Source organism: Alligator mississippiensis, chromosome 4 (genome assembly GCF_030867095.1).
Source record: "Alligator mississippiensis isolate rAllMis1 chromosome 4, rAllMis1, whole genome shotgun sequence".
Lineage (NCBI taxonomy): Eukaryota > Metazoa > Chordata > Crocodylia > Alligatoridae > Alligator > Alligator mississippiensis.
In genome coordinates, this window is record NC_081827.1 from 52,903,638 (window position 1) to 52,915,664 (window position 12,027).

The 12,027-nt window shown below is 47.8% G+C and overlaps 1 long non-coding RNA gene across 1 annotated transcript in view; it reads left to right on the plus strand.

Moving 5' to 3' along the window:
- The window catches only part of LOC132250003 (uncharacterized), a 33,670-nt gene extending 22,142 nt beyond the window's left edge, over positions 1-11,528 (plus strand). The window contains exons 3-4 of the long non-coding RNA XR_009461577.1: positions 9,423-9,505; positions 10,029-11,528. This is a non-coding gene — a long non-coding RNA (uncharacterized LOC132250003). The remainder of the gene's footprint in view (positions 1-9,422; positions 9,506-10,028) is intronic.
- The last annotated feature ends 499 nt before the right edge of the window (positions 11,529-12,027 follow it).

Here is a 12,027-nt window from a genome sequence, read left to right on the forward strand (position 1 = left end):
CCACTGCCTATGTTTGGCCATCACTTTCAAAATATAAAATGCTCAGCAGGCCAAGCATGTTGCCAATTACTCTGGAAGAACTCAAGTGATTATAATGGAACTGCAAAAAGATAGTAAAGAGCAGAATATAGACCTTTTTTTTAATTGCCAGCTGGATTGGTTAGCATAGGCTATACAGTTAGTTACATTTCTTTTTGTTATATATATATTGTCTTCTTAATGCTAGGGGTCACTTTAAAAATGTTTATAGTAATAATAATAATTAGACACTAACATTACCCAAAAACAAATGATCTCTACACTGTCATTCTCATAGCATCATATTGTGAACAGTAAACTCTATGAATAAATATAGTGGCATTCTGGCTCCATTAGTGTTGTTAGCAGCTTGTCTAATACAATTCAAGGCAAGTTGCAGCGATGGACACCAGAATCATGATTTTTTATTTGAGTAGGTAAAGATGCAGAGTGCACTGTTGACATTATAAAATAGCTATGGAATCTTTTTGCCTTTTCATGTCACTAAGTTTCTACTGCTGAGGTATCTCCTTGGTGAGAGAGCTCATTTTATCTTGAGGAGACTTGACAAGGATGGTTAACTGTTTCTATACCAGACAACACTGGCAAATGTGAACAATCAGGCTGAAACTCTGAAGTCAGCAGTGTATTTGCACATCTTGAGGAACTGGAATAAATGAGGCACATGTGCTGTTTTTCAGCAGGGAGTCTCTCTAAGGAGTCTCTTATAACTGGATAAAATGCAGAGCTCCACATGACATCCACATAATTGCAGAACAAGAAAATGGGATTTGTTACATTCACTCAAAAATGCTGCTCCTCAAGATATATAAGTTTTTGAGAGTTAGTTTGCCATCGTTATATCATGGACTCATCCTAATCTCTCTCCTTGGTGTTTTATTGTTGGATAATATTGAGGACATTGGAAAACATTTTTCACTACTCAAATAGCTATACCTCATTTTGCTGACGTTAACCAAGGAATAAAAGTCTGTATTAAGTATAAGACACACTTTTTAAAACCAAATATGTCTTCTAAAAATGTCCTGCATCTTAAATGCAAACAGGGAGAAAATTGTAAAATTTACTTACCAGTATAATACCTGTTATATCCTTGTAGATATGTCTTTATTTAAAGGTTTTTTCCCCTAAATTGAATACTAGAAAATTTAGGTGCATCATAAATTCAAGGAAATATGATATTCAGAGGACTACGGAATCTTATGTACTTTCAATCCAAAACTGTTTGCCCTATGTACATCCAAGGTGAATCTCCTGAAAAGACACATTTTTCAGTCACACAGGAATTTCTTTTATTGGCAGTTGTATTGGGACAATGCTACAGAGCCTGCTGAGATGGAGAACTGATAGATAAAATTGCAGAAGTCATTGTCCACTGACTCAAATGGCTGCTGGTGCAGGAAAATACCTTTTTTTTACTGTAAATTAAGCCTTTCACTCTTTGGATATAAAATCATCAGTATCTTAAAGAGTTAATGAAAAAAGCCATTATGCATACAAAATTCTCATTATTTGGATTAAAACTAAAGCATGCTAAAGAGAAAGATATGGATATTATTCTCTATAGTTGAGGTAATTGAGTAGCCAGATGCAACGATTGTAGGAAATTATACTGATATAAACTATTAAAATGTTACTGTTACATCTGCGAGGTCCTTTAGTGATGTATGGGTAGCAAAACTATTGCAACTTTAACCCTGTTACCTTCAGGGTTAAAATTACAGTGATTTAACTAACTTGCTGTAGGATCATACAGACATAAGTTGCATCTGATGCAAATAATAGCTGATGCATGCTCCCAAGTGGCAGGTCTCCTTCCTCTTTTAAAGCAGTCGAAAAGTATGTTTGTCCATAACCTTAGTGACTTATCTGACTGCAGTCTCATTGCCATAGTGTTAGAAGCATGTGATATATGGGAGCAAGTTCCTAGAACATCATAAAGTAGGGTAACAAGAGTTGCTACTTTTCTAAAAACTTAGGGCATTTTTACACATGCTCTGGGAGGTGCAGCTGGGGCCACTTTATTGAGTGCTTTTAAATAGAAGTGCCTGAGCGTCATGTGTATCAGCATCCCCTGCACTGAAATATGGCAGTGGGGCACTTTGAACTATAGCTCATCAAACGAGCTTTAGTTCAAAGCACCCTGCTGCCATTTTTTGGTGTGGGGACACTAATGCACATGATGCCAGAATCTGCTGGAGCACGAAAGTAAATGTGCTTCAGCCATTTTTTGGCGCAGGGACACTAATACACGTAATGCCAGAATCTGCTGGAACGTGTTTATTTCCGTGCTCCAGCAGACTCGATTAATCAAGTCTGCTCCTATGCGCTGGATTTCTAGCACTCAGAGCCAGCTCCCTGCATGTGTATAGGAGCCCTGTGTTGCCAATGGGACCTTGTTTGATAGATAGCTTAGGTATTTGACAGTGGCCTTTAGAGCCTTCCACTTCTAAACGTGTGGTTTGAATCCATCCCAATTTATCATCATCAACAGTTATTACCAACTGTTGGTTGTTTTAGGCTGCTGTCCACAAAATATCCTTCAAGTTACTATTATCAATCTTTAGCACCCACATGATGCTATTATAGTTTTATTCTTGATCCCAAGAGAAAAATCAAGGGTTGGTGTGACTGAAGAATGAACTATCCTTTTACCCTTAGAGATGGTCTCCCAAAAGTGGGCAGACAAAAATAGGATGGGGTTCAATATAGACAAATGCAGGGTGCTGCACCTTGGGAGAAGGAATCCACAGCATACATACAGGCTGGGGAGTTCCCTTCTTGAAAGCACAGAGGTGGAAAGGGATCTTGGAGTCATTATTGACTCCAAGATGAACATGAGCCGCCAATGCCAGACCGCAGCCAGCAAGGCCAGCCATACCTCGTCATGCATCCAAAGGTGCATTTCAAGCCGGTCCAGAGAAGTGATATTCCCCCTCTATGCGATTTTGGTCAGACCACAGTTGGAGTACTGTGTCAAGTACTGGGCGCCACACTTCAAAAGGGATGCAGCCAGCCTGGAGAGCGTTCAGAGGAGGGCCACCCGCTTGGTGAGAGGGCAGCAGGACAAGCCCTATGAGGACAGACTGAGGGACTGAACCTGTTCAGCCTCAGTATGAGGAAGCTGACGGGGGACCTGGTAGCTGCCTACAAGCTCATCAGGGGAGATCAACATCAAATAGGTAGAGCCCTTTTCTCCCCAGCACCACCTGGGGTGACAAGGAACAATGGTAATAAGCTGATGCAGAATAGGTTTAGGTTAGAGATCAGAAGGCAATATTTTACAGTTAGGGTGGCCAAAATCTGGAACCAGCTTCCCGGGGAAGTGGTCCTCACCCCTACCTTGGGTAAATTCAAGAGGAGGTTGGATGATCACCTGTCTGGGGTCTTGTGAACCCAGCATTCATTCCTGCCTGTGGCAGGGGGTCAGGCTAGATGATCTGTTTAGGTCCCTCCTGACCCTAGCTACTATGAAACTAATTATAGGGAGCATTGGTGTAGATGTTGAATTTCTGTTGACTGTCATGGTTGTTCTTTGGCTAAGTCCTATGAATACAGTTACCAGGGTCCTCATGTATATAAAACACACATATATAAACACATATGTGCACATACAAGTGCGCACAAGAATACACACAAATGCACATTTTTAGATAGCTAAGGAGTAAAATGTTTTGGAAACTGGAACCTAAAGAAATGGACTTGAGTGACTAACACTGTCTCAGTGTTCATTGTGGCTTCCTTGCCTGTCTGTCTGTATTTAGCTGTTGCCACTTAGAGCATCTGATGAAATGTGCTGTGGCCCATGAAGTATATATATATCTCTGGTTCAGTTAGTCTACAGGGGGTGCATCTACATGTGCAATTAATGTGTCCAAATTTTCTGTGCAGAAAATGCAGGCTCATTAACATGCTTCTGGGTGTATGTCTACACATGTCCCCATCAGGATCAAATTGTGCCTGACAGAAGAAGCCCAGTTCAGGGCTGTCCTGCTCTGACCCCCTGCTGCAGCCAGGGGGAGCTCCAGGCTCCTCTGGGTGCCAACCCTGGGGGCTGGCAGGGACATGGGGGCCAATCCTGATCCCCACCAGGCAGAAAGAGCTGTGCTGGCTTCAGGGGCAGCTGTCTTCCTGCCACATGGGGATTCCCGTGTGGCTAGGAAGACAGCTGCCCCTGCAGCCAACACAGCTCCCCCCACATTGGGGCTTAGCCAGGCAATAGCAGGCCCCCTGCTGCCTGGGCTGACCAGGAGTATATTGCTCCTGGTCAGAGTCAACACATGAGCTACAGAGCATCAGTTAATGCACTGTTTATCTAGTGCCTGTATGTGTTGGTACTAGCAAACAGCACATTAGATTAATTTAATGCTTAGTAAGTCCTGCACACATTAGACAGTGATGCTTTACTGCACATTAGATTAGTCTAATGCACAGTAAAACATCTTGTGTAGACACACCCAGGGTGTACCTCTACCTTGCCATCTGCCTATCTTATACTTAGGTCTTGTTCTTCGTTATAAATTTTAGTTGCGATATCTATGCTGACTAGGAGTTGTGAAAAGATCACAGTGTCAGTATAATTATGCTAGCAAAACCTCTGGTGCAGGCACAGCGACGCTGATGGAAGAGGACTTCTGTTGACTTAGGAACCCTTCTACTAGCATATGGCATGTCTCCACTAGGGGGCTTTGCTGACACAGCTATTCTGGCATAGCAGAGGCTCCCAGTGTAGATGGGCTCCTAGACTGTGAGCTGTTTGTGACTGTCTTTTGTTATGTATTTGTACATAGCAAGCACAATGGGATCTTGGTCCCATAATTTGTGCTCCTGATGCTACAGTTTTACAAATAATAATTAGAAATATGATTGTTTTTATTGGATTCATTCTATAGGACAATTGCTTTTTATGGAAACGTTAAAGACCCTGATGATTGGGACCAGTGAACTTAAACTGGATTTGGGGTATTTAGTGATGCTCTCAGAATACTTTCCTCACAAATTTTAGCTTCCCAGATAAATCATTCATTGTTGTAGCCTTTTGACACAGAGCTGTCCTAGAGAGTTTGGCTGGGTGGGTTGATATTAGACGAAGGAAAGAGTATGCTCCTCTTAGCTACTGGAATGACAAGTAAAGAACAAAAGTGAACTGCCAAGCAAACTGTAGTCTCTGAGCAATGACAGGTTCTGACAGGTTCTGTCTGTGACACGTTTAATCATTCCACTGACTCTGCTGGAGTTTTAAAATATAAATGTGTTGCAGTGAAACAAACCTCAGATCTGTCCAGAATTCCTTGCAAATTTGCAAGCTAATCACAGAGATCACCTATTATCTGACTGCACTGAGATGGTGTTAACACTTATAATGAAATAATAAAGTGAGAAAGGTTGTGTTCATCATACACTAATAATATCTCCAGGGTAGTATGAAGCAAGATAGAGTGATTGAAATGTAGCCTTAATATTCAATGCCTGTGGGAAGAGAGAGAGAGAATTTAAAATAATGTGTCAGTTTAATGTAGTTAAATTTTCTGTCTTCTGAGTTTAAATGCTAGGATGAATGATTGATATAACACGTGGCCTGGGAGGAACAAGATTTAGGTTAGCTCACATAGGAAGAAAAGGAAGTATTGAGTATCTAAACCAGACTAGTAAGTGTAAAAGACTGAAAATAGACACAAGTAATACTATTCTCATAGGCTCAAAATACATTAGGAGTATGAATACCATCCTACAGAAAACCTTGCTTGCCTCTGATGACTGTTCAAGTCCCCCTGATCCTGTTCAGAAAGAGTAGAAGATAACCTTGGCCCAGGATCAACATTGCCTCTTGCAGTGGGATAGATTCTTGTACTAAAGGCATAGGAGTAAGCAGCTAAGCTGTAACAGAATATGCAATGGCCTCTGCATTTGCATATAAGCATTCTACATAGTCACTGTCCAGTAGGCCTGGGAGAAGCAGCTAATATTTGCTTCAGATTCAGATTTGACCGATTTGGGGGACAGTGATTCAATTCAGTGATTCGAATCACTGTCCCAAATTGATTCAGCCAAATCTGATTTGGCAGCCGAATCTCTGAATTGGCCCCATCCCCTGCCCGCTCCCCCAGCCCCATCAATGGCTGCTCTCCCTGGCCCCACTTGCCGGCTCTTTGGGAAAAAAAAGCCCGCAGTCACCGGCTGCTGCCAGGCAGGGAGGTGATCCCCACTGCCCCCCACTGCCCCACACTGCATGAGGGGCTCTGTCACAAGCCTCTATCCCCCACCCAGCCCCACCTCCTGGCTCTTAAGAAAGGGAAAAAAAAAGCCCCTACTCACCAGCTGTCGCTGCATGGGGGGAGCGATCCCCATTGCCCCCCACTGCTCCATGCTGCATGGGAGGCTCTGCTGCAATTCTCCTGACCCCTGCCTGCTCTCAGCCTCCACCATGGCTGGCCCACCCAGCCCCAGCTATTAGCTCTTAAAAAAAAAAAAAAAAGCTCCCACTCACTGGTTCCTACCAGGTTGGGGTATGATTTCCGCTGTCCCCACTGCACTGCACTGCATGGGTAGGTAGGCTATGCCATGAGTCCCTGGAAGCCCTGAGGCCACTGCAGCAGCCAGTGACTCTGGGGCTTTTTTCTTTTTTTTCCCTTTTTTAAGAGCTGGGAGCAGGGGCAAGTAGGGCAGCCATGGGGGAGGCTGGGAGAGTGGGTGGGGGTTAGGGGGCTTGTGGCAAAGCCCCCCACACAGTGGGGGGAAGTGGGAATTTCCCCCTTGCCTGGCAGCAGCCGGTGAGTAGAGGTTTTTTTTTGAAGAGCCAGGAGCTGGGGCTGGGTGGGGCAGCCATGGGGCGGGGGGGCTGGGAGAGTGGGTGGGGTTTGAGGGGGTGCTCAGACGGGCTCTGGGAGCAGGCAGGGGTCCCCCCATGGTCTCCTGCCCCTTCCTCCAGCCCCCCTCCCCTGCCCCCTACTTACCAGCATGGTCCAGCTCCCTGCAGCAGCGAGTGGGGCTGCTCGAATCTCAGAAGCTCTCCAAATCTTTTTTGAATCAATGTGGAGAGCTTCAAATTGATTCGGACCTTTTAATTGGTCTCCTAATTTTATTTGAATTCGGGGATTTGGCCTCCAAATCGGGCCAAATCTCCCCTGAATCGAATCAGCATCTGAAGCTTCGCATGGTCCTACTGTCCAGGTTTGTCCATTAGTACAGCTCTGCAACAATGGAGAATACGGCTGAGGGCTTAACTCCAGTGCATGCACAGCAAACTGATACTAGGGACCTTGGTTCATGGAAACCCGATTTTTCACCTGAAACACCTGGGTATACATCTTGTGCTGCTGTGATTACCTTTCACCTCAATTCAGTAAATGCCGCTGTCAGTTGACATTTGTCGGGGAAGAGAGAGAACAGAAAGAGGGAATAGAAAAGGATGGAGTTAAGGTTTAGTTATCCAGGCATCTGACTGTCCAGCAGTGGTTGCTTTGGCTACTGTCAGTTTATCTTTCAAATTGTATAGGCTTTGAATTCAAATATTGTATTGTGATTGGTTTAACTCCTTAGGCCACCTCCACATATGAAGGCACGTGCAGTTTGTGATGCCACAAATCTCTTTGTGGTGCCACAAACCACACGTATTGAACGTTACAACGTGCGCTGAGCTGCTGATTTGCAGCACGAGGTCAAAATGAGCTCTTGAAAAAAAAGTATTGGAAAAAAAAAAAGATGGAAAGCATGTGAAAAAAATGCACCGGGACAAACGGAGGCCTGGTCCTCCAGTGCAATGTGCTGGCTACTGGCCAGGCATCTCTAGTGCTCTGTTTGTGCCTCTTCTGCTCCAACACACTGCATGGCATGCTGGGAGCAACCAAAAACATGGCAGGGCTCATAACTGCCTGCTGCTGAACCTGCTGGGCATCCAGGGCCTGTTCTGACCCCACAGAGGCACCCAGGGTCAGCTGGAATCTCTTAGAGCTGGGCACAAGGAGCAGCCTTGCCACTTCTCCAGAGGCCTGGCCCCAGAGGCCTGGGCCCTGGCAACCCAGACCAGGACCTCTGCATGAGGGGTACCCAGGCCATAGCTGCAGGCACCACTGAGCAGCAGGAGGCACTGGGGTCTGCTGTGGGCAGCATGAGCGACCATGGTGAGGCAGGTAGGGGGACCCAGCTGCAGGATTCTGCCCAGGCCAGACACTGGGGACCGATCTGGCAGCCTGAGGAGGTTACTGACCTCCTGGTCACTTCAGGCGAGAAGGCTATACTGTAGCAGTTGACCCAGGGATACCGGAACAAACATGTTTACTGGGCAATTGCTGCATAGAAGGCCAAGCAGGGGCAGGCCTAAACAGGGCAACAGTTCAGGAGCAAGGCCAAGGCATTGCACAGGTAATTTCAGGACCTTCCTCCAGATCTGCAATAGCACTGCTGCCCAGCCATGTTGGGAGTGATGGCGAAGATGGACTCATGTCACAGTCAGGACCCACTGCCACAGCCAAGCCTGAAGTGACACTGGAGTGGCAGGTCCCACAACTCCTGTGTGACACCAGTGGGAATGGTGTGGAGGCTGAAGATGGGCTGGGATGTCACACATGTCAGTGGAGGCCAAACCTCAGTGGCCCCATTACCAGGCCTCACCCCTATCTGAGGCCAGGTCCAGCTCTGGCTCCCCCTCAACCCAGGGCCCAGGAACTTCAGTCTCCTGGCCAAGGTGACCACCTGTCACCACAGCCTAGAAAGTCTGGCAGAGGGCATGGGGAACTGGGACCCACCCCATCCCCTCTCTTTTCCCCTGGTCCACTCCTCCTTGTGCCCTAACCCAAAGCCCAAACCCATCTTTGCCACCTCTGTCTCTCCTCTCCTGACCCCCACTCCTCTGCTGTGCAGGGGCTCCCTTCTCAGCTGGAGCAGGACAGTCTCCCTGCCTTGCCAGCACTCCCAGCTGGATGGAGCTGGTCCTGGCCATGAGGCCAAGGGGGAGGTGGTATTCCCAGGGCCATGTGTCCATTGGGCTGCAGCTCCACAGCTGCTGGAGCTGGTGGCTGAGGGCCTGGGGGTTGTGGAACGATGCATCGATCCTGGTAGGGGGAGAAGCCAAGTACCACAGACTGGGCTGGATGTGACACTTGTCCCTGGGAGGATCCCTCTAGGTGGGACCCCATGGAGGTCATGAGCAAGGTGTGGCCCTTTGGGCATCAGGACACCCAGAGAATGGGAAAGGACAGGCAGACCTCAAGATGGCCACAGTCCTTGTCAGGGTGCCAGTCCCACATTGCTCTGGCGTGGGGGCCATCTGCTTGGCTCCATGCCCAAGAGTGAGGCTACTCCCTGGGGACCCTTGCTGAGTCCTGTTCTCACCTCTCACCATATTGCTGTAGCTGAAGATTGCCCTCCATTTACTTTCTCTACAGACAGCTTATCTGCCAAGGGAGAGGCCACTGCCCAGCACCTGGAAGCTGCCCAACCACTTTCAGGCACTGCAGGGATCATCCAGGTATGCTGCCTATGCCAAGAGCAACACACACAGTGGGACAGTGTCCAGGAGGAGTTGCTCTGGACAGAATGGGCACACCAGAAGGTCCTGGCCAAGTTCTACTGCTCCCACCATGACCAGGCCCTTGTTTTGGAGGAGGTGCAGGCCAGGAGGGTGTCCCTGCAGCAGCTAGTGGTAGAGATAAGATTTCATAGAGTTGATAGACATTAGGGCTGGAAGGAACCTCAAAGATCATCAAGTCCAGCCCCTGCCCCGGGGGCAGCAAGTCAGCTAGGATCAAAGGATCCCAGCAAGATTAGCATCCAAGCATTTCTTGAATAAGTTCAGAGTATGTACCTGCACCACATATGGAGGGAGTCTATTCCAGGTCTTGGGCACTCAGACAGTAAAGAAATTTTTTCTTATGTCCAGCCTAAAATGGTCTTGTAGGAGTTTATGACTGTTGGTCCCTGTTTTTCCTTGGGGTGCTCTGGTGAACAGACATTCTCCCAGATCCTGATGAACACCCCTTGTGTACTTATAGGTAGCCACCGGGTCCCCCCTGAGCCTGCACTTTTCCAGACTGAAGAGTCCCAAGGGAGGAGTGGCAGCTGCCCCAGGACAGCTACAAGGAGCTGAGGCAACTGTGGGCCTCCATCAATACTGCCATCTAGGAAGAGTGCAGGGTGTTGCAGCAGCTCTTGGCTGCCATCCCCACCCCAGCTGCCCCTGCCATTGTGCCCCAGCCCATGCCAGCCCCAGCACAGGCACCAGGTCCCCCTGGCCAGCCCATGACCCCACCACCAGGGGCAGGGCCCAGGTGGAAGTATTATGCCTGGCTGGTGGCTCAGTTGGCACCTCAGCAGGGACCACGGTATCTGCTGCAGAGAAGCGTTGCTCCTGCCTCTCCGTTTCCCAATCCTGGGCCTGAATGCAGCATCTGCCTCTGAGGAGGAGCACCCAGCCTCCTCCCCAGAGCAGCTGGGGCCCCAGCCACGTCAGCATGGCCCCCACACATAGGGTGGTTGCACACAGGGCCAAGGCCAGGGTCAGGGACAAGGGGCTGCGAACCCCTGATTCCCTTCTTCCTGCACCTCCTCCCCTGGTGTTTCCCTCACTCCTAAGGACCCTTTTTCTTGCTTCTGATGCTTGTGTGAATAGTTGCCATTTATTTCTGGTTTTGAATGGGTTTGTGCATGGGTGGGGGCTGGGTGCATGGTGGTGAGGTTGTGGAGGGTCTCATGTGAAGTACTGTTGGTGTTGGAGAGAGGGAGGGGGAATAAAGTTGCTTTTGTTTTCATCACAGCCACATAGCTTATGTTGTTGCAGTTCTGGCAGGCCAGGGATGGAGACCCCTGGGCAGGTGGCCTGGTGCAGATGGTGAGAAGATTGGTGCTCTACTCAGGGATGTGGGCTTGCAGATGGGTGCTGATAGCTTCACTCACTCTGGCTCCCATGTACTGCCATTGGAAGGGGTGTTTCTTACCCGCAACAATGTTTCTGGCTGCCTAACTCTGCTGCTGCTTTACTGGATGCACCATGATGCATGCATGGCTGGATGCAGCCATGGGGCCACAGGTCCAAGGGAACAGATGCTGTAGCAGGTGGCAGTGGGTCTCAGCAAGGTGGCAGTCCCTGCTGCCAGACTGCTGCAGTGGGTACAGGGTGCCACTCTAGGTCAGAGCTGATGCAGACCAGCTGGCACAGGGAGCTAGTGTCCCAAGACAGAACTGGCTGGGCCTGAGAAGCTTCTGAGGGCAAGTAGCCTTGAGTTGCTCACCAGGCCCCCAGTTTATACTGCTGGTTCTGGCCCCAGCCTCCAGCTGAAGAGCCAGGAGGAGCTGGTCAACAGCAGTTTGCCCAAAGTGGCACAGTTTGTCCTGTGACAAAGCCATGTTCAGGCATGTGCACTGAGGCACAAATTACTGGCACAAATTTGTTCCGCTATTACTTCTGCCAGTACAAGTGTATGTCCCTGCATATGTGGATATAGCCTTAGAGGAAAAGTGCCATTTCATCTTATATGGATGAGTCCAGTGGAGGGAGGGCAGTGATACATTGCTTTAAGCTGACTTGTACTGCTTGAATAAGTAAAAACATGTTTGCCTCTTAATTATGACAGGTGAGGAGAGCTATTATGTTTCATTCTGATCATGGACATGAGAGATTGTTCAAGGAACTGCCTTTCCAGAGAAGCTTAACTCTGATAGGATACCTGGCACATATGAAAACCCTGTTCCTTATTTGCCCCTCAAGTACAAAATTGTATGACGAAGGTAGAAAAATTGAAGAAAATTGCAATGAAATTTACAAACACAAGCTTCAGTCTATGATCTCTCAATCTTGGGTAGGAACACACACTCAATGTATGGACAAGTTAGCAGGAGCATATACCACCTATATGAGGAAAGGGTTTAGGCAACATGAGTTACCAATGTGCCAGAGCATGCTGTTAAATGGAAATAGTCCATAGCAACAGAGAATGTGCATGGTAACCGGCCCTGTGATGGATGGACAGCATAGATTTTCAATGCATGCAACTC